The sequence below is a fragment of the Pteropus alecto genome, unplaced genomic scaffold (assembly GCF_000325575.1).
Source record: "Pteropus alecto unplaced genomic scaffold, ASM32557v1 scaffold109, whole genome shotgun sequence".
Lineage (NCBI taxonomy): Eukaryota > Metazoa > Chordata > Mammalia > Chiroptera > Pteropodidae > Pteropus > Pteropus alecto.
Window position 1 is genome coordinate 8,595,815 of NW_006494608.1, and position 7,960 is coordinate 8,603,774.

General features: G+C 34.8%; 1 protein-coding gene across 6 annotated transcripts in view; it reads left to right on the forward strand.

Annotated features, from left to right (window-relative positions):
* Nucleotides 1–7,960, forward strand: part of SRPK2 (SRSF protein kinase 2) — a 189,423-nt gene that overhangs the window by 81,473 nt on the left and 99,990 nt on the right. The gene's annotated exons all lie outside the window — the stretch shown is intronic.

Genomic DNA, 7,960 nt, shown 5'->3' on the forward strand with positions numbered 1-7,960 from the left:
GAGTGTACCTAAAATGGAAGAAGGCTCATTTGATTGAGATCATGTTGTTCATTTTACAGATGAAGTACCAGACCTAGAAATGCGGCCTGTCGTCAACCATGTGATAATGGCACAGGATGGAAATGACAGTGGGAAATAGTTAATTTTTTATTTTAAAAATATACCAAACTTGATTTGGTCTTTGGGTTTGGAGTAAGGTTATACAGAATATAGCAGACTATTGACAGTGGTCCTGGTGACCTTTTCCTGGGGGAAGATTTCCTTCTAATATCTTTCAGCTTTTCCAGTTACCCTTTTGAGAGGGATGGTAGAGGGAATGACTGATGTTGTAAATCCTCGAGGAGTTGTCCGATCATTTTGTTGAGAGAGATGATGGGGGTGTATGAAGGGAGGAAGGAGAGAATTGCAGTGGTAACAAAGATCATGGCTCACTTGATCTTTGTCCTGCACGGAATCACCCTTTCTTGGAAAGCATGAGGTTATCTTGTGTAAATAGATTTGTAGAATTGCAGAACTGAAAGCAGCATGATATATTAGAAAGAGTATATGGGTTTTGGAGCCATGGACCCAAAACTGAGATAATGTACATAAAATGTTTAAGACAAGGCAATCATTCAATAAATGATCTTGGAGCTTGGTAGGTGCTGCAGAGAGGGAATGTCTAAATTTAGCCCTACAGTCCTGTTAATATACCTCAGTTTGTCATCATCTAATTTGGGTATCAGAATAAGAGTTCTTTAGAAATAAAATTACGAAAAGAAGTTTACATCTCTTCTTTACTTTGCAATTTTTGAAAGAGTTTGTTTCTTTTATATTCTGACATCATTTCTGTGCTTTCACGTAAGAGTTTTTGCATCTTTTTGCCTGTAACCTCTTCCCTCCAATTTGGCACAGTGGTTCTTGAAACATTCTTTAAAGGGCAACCAAACAAAATGTTAATTTAAAAAAAAAAAAAAAACATTACAGGCTGTGAACCAGAATAGTATTGCCAAAGGTTACTTTAATTAAGCGCCGGAAATAGGTAGATATTTGATAAATGTATATGGTAAAAAATAATTTGGTAAATAAACATTTTAGTAAATATCAGGTAAATATTTTCACTTGTGGTAATTAAAAGCCTACAGTAAATCAAGAGCTTATTTGAAAAACAACATGTAGGAAAAAAGTGAATTTTCAAAATTGCCGTTTCTAAGTAGTACTCTTTCTCATTGCCCAGAAATCTTTCCATTTTTAGAGACAAGTGGAGTTCAAAGGGCAGCTGTTAGTTCATCCTGTACTTTCTGAATTACAGTCTATGTTTAGGCTTTATAAGTTAAAAAGAATCTTTTCCCCTCCCTCCCTCCTCCTGGCCTCTTCCCTGCCTGTTTATAATTTCTGTCCAGAATTTATATGCAGAGAACTTTATAAACCAGGAATAATGTATGGTGCCTCACATGATTTTTATACCTTTTCTATATTTTTGGGACTCAGTTTAAAAAACTGTTTTAAAGTGTATTCATGTTCATTCCTTACTTCTTCCAGATAAAATGATTATTTAAATATCGTTCCATAAAAGGATAAAAATTAGTTTATAGAAAATTTACTTTTGACCTTTTGAGGCTATGCCCAATGTATTTGATCTAGAGATTGAGCTTATTCTACTATAGGTGAAATATGATCAGTGGAGATGGGGAATGTGAGTAGTATTCATCTTCAAAAACGAATACTTTGAGAAGAGAGTTGAGGAAATAGCCCGTAGGTAAGGAGCAGTTGCTGACTAAGGCAGGAAGCAAGATTCTGGCTGAAAGAGGAGAGCGCTTAAGCTCAGAAGACTCTGGCTTTTCTTGTTCTTATCACCGTGCAGTTAAATTTGTACCCTGACTTTTCTGTTTTTCTGTTGTTGCTTTATGTTGTAGAATACTCTTCCTATATCTGGTTCTACCTAGATTTTGTTAATTATGTACATCTTGTCAACTCCTAAGGGTATTTTTGAAACACTGTATTTTGATGTTCATGCTGTTTTCCTCTTCTAGCTGCCTTAAGTGCTCTGGCCCTCTTACAGGAAAAAAAATGTTTTATTATTTTGAGGGTGATGAACTAGATATACTGCTTCAGTGGTGCCTTACTAATTCAGGAAAAAAGTCATTTGTTCTCTGTATGTTTTTTATTGAGTGACTTCCTATGCAAAGACAAATTGTATCAACATTTTCCTAACTTAGAAGTAATATCTATATTTTGTATTTTCTGATGCTAATTGCTTGTATATTTTTGTTGTTAAAGAAATTTTTCATTAAAGTTTTGGATTGGTTAGGATTTAGATTTATCTTTTTGTTACCCCTTTTGGCAACTGATAAAAATAAATCTTGTTAGAAAGAAGAATTTATAATTCATAGCCTCCTCTGAAGAACAGGACTATTTCTGAAGTAGGGAACCTAATCAGTAGACCGAACTACTCAGGTATGTAGGGCAAATACCTGCTTGCATTTGCCCGGGATAACCCCAATTTATATATGTCTTCTTGGCATACTTACTAATAGGGGAAGGAGGTAAAGAAGCCCTCTGAGTCTCAGAAGTATAGTGGTTGATGGATTGGGTGGGTGGTCACCCTGGCTTAATGACTTCATAGATCGCCATTGTGGTTACCGCGCCCATGCTTTCTTCTCTGGGTCAGAATGTTCATTTTGGTAGGAAGCTTGGAAAGGTGTGCTCCAAAAGGGATGTGGTCGTTTGTGTCTAGGTGGTGAGGTTAAATGATGTACTTCATTGTACTTATCTCTACTTTATAATTTTCTACTAAATGAAATGATTTTGTTATTAAAACCAAAACAAAATAACCTTTTTTGAAAACAAGTTTTCAAAAATTGTTTAACAAACATGTAGACTGTTTAATGGTGAAGCCCATCAATCAGGCTTCTGCATTCCAAGCAGTACAAACTGACTTTGGCTATTTTAACTAGAAATAAAATTTATTGGAATAATTGAAATAGGCGATGGAACAACAGAAAAGCTGGGGGACAGGTGCATAGGACAGCCTGACAGTGGCTGCTGGACCAATCTTGGGACATCCTGTCTACTGGACATGCCTTTACCCTTGTACCTGGACCCCTCCCACTGTGCATCTGCTGCCTGGTACCTTGAGCGACAACTTCAGAGTGGGAGTATTCCAGCCGGAGCCTGGGTGGTGGGCCTGTGCCCTGGCCTCCAGGGAACAGGGGCAGACTGCACCTCTTACTCCGGGATGCTTTATGTTTTATTATGAATGGTGACTCTTGTCTGAAGTTTTCTTATCATCTGCTTACAAACTGAGGGATGAGAAAAAAATAATAACGGTCTAGTTATCTATCTGTTAGGAATTTGAATGAGGTAACAAGTGCTTTTAAAGGGAATCTGGGTTTGACTTGAAAGTGATTGTTAATTACCACTAGTCAGAGTCTCAGGTGAGATTGCTTTGCTATTGTTTACACAGCACAATTCAGCCTTTACTTAGAACCTCTTGTCATTTGTCTGGTTGGGGGGTAGTTATTTTTTTGACAGAGGGATTGATGTGGTTATATGCCTTGCCTTTAACTCTGGGTTATTTTACTCATGAGCTGTGTCAAACTTAATAATATTGTAGCTTTTTTAGTGCTTTAATTGCCAGAATGTACCACTGTTATTGGCTGTTAATATTGAAATGATTTTCCTTGAATCAGTCCTAGACTTAAATGTTTATAATGAACTTAGGCAAATTAGAAATATCTTGGTTAATTGCTCAAGAATGTTTTCTTTGATTCTTAAAGTTTGGCTTGCAGATATAACAGAGAACCCAAGTGTCTCATGTCTGTGGTAGATGACAATTCTTTGCTCATCAGAGTCAACGTATTAAGTTTTTAAACATACATGGTGGTTACAGCTAAAGCTTTGTGGTCACTTGTAAGTCTTTCCGGATTTTTCTAGTCAGAAGTTGAATGTGAAATGTAAGTAGTATATTTAGAGTTCCTTTCAGAGATGAAAACTATCTAGGCCCTAGAATAATGATCAGCTTAGATGGTTTGCTCCTCTGAACTTTTAGTTGTTTTAGTAAGGAAGGTTTGTTTGATGAAGAAGAGTATTTGCACATTCTTCTCTTAGGAATTAAAACATTTGAAATTATTCAAGTAAAGGTGTAAATATGCTTTTCAGAGTGTGCTAAACAGATATGTATAATTTCGTGGATCTTTTATTAGTAGACTTGCAATAGGCCTTGGGAATATGTAGGATATTATGACAAATAATATTTGTTAGATTTTCCTATTCTAATGTTTCCAAATTTTAGAATTTAAAAAATCATTTTGGCAGCCTACAGAATGGTATTTCAGAAAGTCACACCTTTTCAAACAAATGTGATTAAAAGCATAAAGTTTGTGGTTTTTTTGAGAATTGTTTCTGTTTGCTGCTGAAATGTAGTGGGTTTCTGGTAGTCTCACAGAAAGCTGATGGTGCATGGTGTTCTGGTGGCTCTCCAGGCCCAGGGTGCATCTCGGCACAAACCTCACTTCATGGTATCACCCACTATAATTTAAAGAGAATCCTCAAACCTAGTGTCTGTCTCTTCAGAGACATTATGTCATATTCTGCATCTTGCAACACTGTGCAAAACTGTTCCTAAACTGCTTTTTGATTCTCTCTCTGCATATGTGGAGGTAGTTCATCTGGCTGTTTATTTATAGTTTCTTAATAAAAATCTTAAAGCGATTCATCTTAATTGCTTAAATTTGGCCTTTGACACCTGATGTCCATACAATTTTTTATTGGCTTTTGTTGTTGGTATGTTCTGATGCTCTGGTGTGCCCTCATCTCCTTGCCCTCTCTCTGGCAAGCAAACTACAGGTCATTATTATAATCAGTATCATGTTGGGGAAAAGATGTTTGGTTTATGCATCAAATATTATGGATTTTCTAATCTTAGACCTATCATTTACTCACTGTGTGATCTGGAATGGGTCTTTTATATTGACACCAAATCCTTATCTGTAAAATGGGAATAAAACTTGCTTTCCCTCTTACAGCACCACTCTATAAGAAATAACATTGTTTTTCAGTGAATCAGCCACCTGTAAATTATACCATTATTTTATGTATCACCAAGAAAGAAAATTCACTGCCTGTTAAACTCTGATACACCATTGATTGAAAAATACATCCTGCTGTTAGAAATTATACATGTGGAAAATATACATATTAGAATAATTGAACTGTGTTATATGTGAAAGCTCCATCTTCCTTATTCCTGTCAGAGTGATAATTTAAAAACCACAAATCTCGTAATGTCATTTCTCTCCCTGAAACTCCTTAATGACTCCCCATAGCTCGAGGATAAAATCCAAACTCATAACATGACGAGTAGAATCTGGCATAATCTGGACCAACAACATCGGTATCACCTGGAAACTTTTCAGAAATGTGATTTTTCAGATTCTACCCCATTCCAGGATCAGAAACTCAGGGGTGGGTCCCAGGAGCCTGTGCTATAACAAGTTTTTTGGGCGATTCTGATATATGCCAAGTTTGAGAACCACTGATCTGGTTCAAACCTATTTCAAGGCTCCCCCACCCTAATTGCATATAGAAATTAATACAGAAGTACTGGGACTGCTTTCCCTAAGAAATGCTCTCCCAGAGAAGAGCACCGTAAAAATCTCTCACATTGAGGGCAGCTATTTCAGTGGCTTTATTTTGAATAGCAAAGAACTCTTCGTGATTACATATTATAAATTGACATGATTTCAATCAGTGTTTAATTTCAGATAGTTTTAGAATTCACTAGTGGGAATAGTAAGAAAGGCAAAGGCATTTTAACATCAATTTTGTAATTACGTTTTCCAGATTGGTCGTGTGTGTGTGTGTGTGTGTGTGTGTGTAGTCAAATGGAAAAACTAACTGACTTGAATGAGTAGCTATTACTGCATTGGGATAACAGTATCATATATGTTTAAACAAACACAAAAACAATAATTATTTCAAACAACTGAGAAATGAAGATGTTATATTTTAGGAAACTGACTTTAGATGAAAGATGTGGCTTTACTGATGAGTACAGTGCTGACAAAGGTACTGTGAAGCATTTGAATGAATTTACTTCATGAGAGTGAGAAAAACAGCCTTTCTAATATAACATGGATTTAAATATATTTACTTAAATTAAAAATTAAATATTATAAGTAAACATTTGACTGTTTCATTCCTCTACCTTAAAAGTTCACCAAAAATTTTGGGGAAGCAATTGCCGGATAATATTTGTAGTTTCCAAAAAACTACATTGTCCTCTCTGCCTAAAATGGTCTTCTACCTCCTCCTTCTGCATGTGAGGTTCTTGTCTGCTATGAAATTCTTACCATCTTCTCTCCATGTCTACTAGGCCTGTCTTCTTTCCCATTCTGAGGCTGAGAGTACTTTCTTCTGCCTCCTGTTGCATCTGGTGCATATTACATCAGTGCACCTGTCTTCATTGCTTTGGTGCTTTCTGTTTGCTGCTTTATTTCTTTTACTGTGTAAATATATTTCAAGGCTGTCTTTTTGGGGTAATAATGTATAACTCAATTAAGTATTGAATGAAGTGGAACATAGTAAGCATCAATACATGCTTATTACTCAGTTTTGTCTTTAGCACATCATAGGGACCCAGAATATATTTCTTAAACATGAGAGAGGGATTTTCTCTAATTTAGATGCCATTATCTATGGATAGCTCAAAAAGCAATAGTAACCCATAGATGAAACATTAGCATATGTTTCAAAATCTTATTTACTAATAAAGATATTTGCATTGTTTCAAATAGTATTTGTTTAATTCTGTCCCTTATAATACAGTCACTCATAATCTCACATTCTAGTGGCAACTAACTAGTATATATTGCAGTCTTTTGCTTGTTTATTTATTATTTTTGTATAACTGAGTTTACCCGATTAATACTGGAATAGGAAAAGTCTTAATGTGAATCTATTTTAAATAGGGTCCTAAAATTTACACCAATAGTGAAAAAGGTTTAACTGGGCCTTATCTTGATATAACTAATTATCACTTGTTAAAGTTAATTTTACATTATACTGAACAAAATTTATCATTGTTGTATCTTTAAGCATTGTTCATAGAATGAACAAAGTGCCTCAAATGTTGTTTCTGGTGTGATATTTTACCTCCAAAATATATATTTTCACTTCATACATGAATTTTACAGGAATTATTGAGAGCCTTATTTTGCGAAAGTAGTTAGTTGAGAGCTTCATCTGTTTCCATCTGATCTCCCCTAATTCTTTAATATACAAGTTCTCATTTGAAGAGCCTGTTAATGCATTATCTTTGTTGATCTTGTCTTCCCCAGTTAGTCTACTAGGTTTTTATTTGTCAGTAGCTTTGCCTGTTATTGAAGTCAACATCTATTTTATTGTCACCATGAAATCTTAACATATTTTCAAGATTTTCAGTTTTACTGAATTGTATCTGCATTCTGTTGTCAAGTGTTTAGTTTCAGTGAAAGACTAATTAACTGATCTGTGCCTCCATTAAACAAATCTGTCCTCCCCTCTTCCCACTAGCAGAGAGAGGTAACTTGAATAGGATCTAATTTTATGACTGGTCAGTTCATTTGTGAATAATTTCGTGTTATTTACTTCCTTTTGCAACCTCATCACTTCAGAGACTTTAGATTGCAAGTGTTAGAATAATAATAATCTTTTAAATTCAATTTTTATATTGCCATTTTGCTTTAATGTACTACAAACTCTTTAAACTTCATTTAAAAAATATATCATTTAAAAAATAATGAATTCAAGAATATTGGATTCATAGGGTCCTGTGATGTGTTTGTTACTATAAGCAATGATTCTTGATAATTGTTTACTTTTTTTTTAACTGAATAATGTTTGGATTATTTTCTATGGATAAATTTCTAAGGATCACAAGATAGGACCATTTTAATGTTTTTTAATATATATTATCCAGTTATGTTAAAATTTACATTCA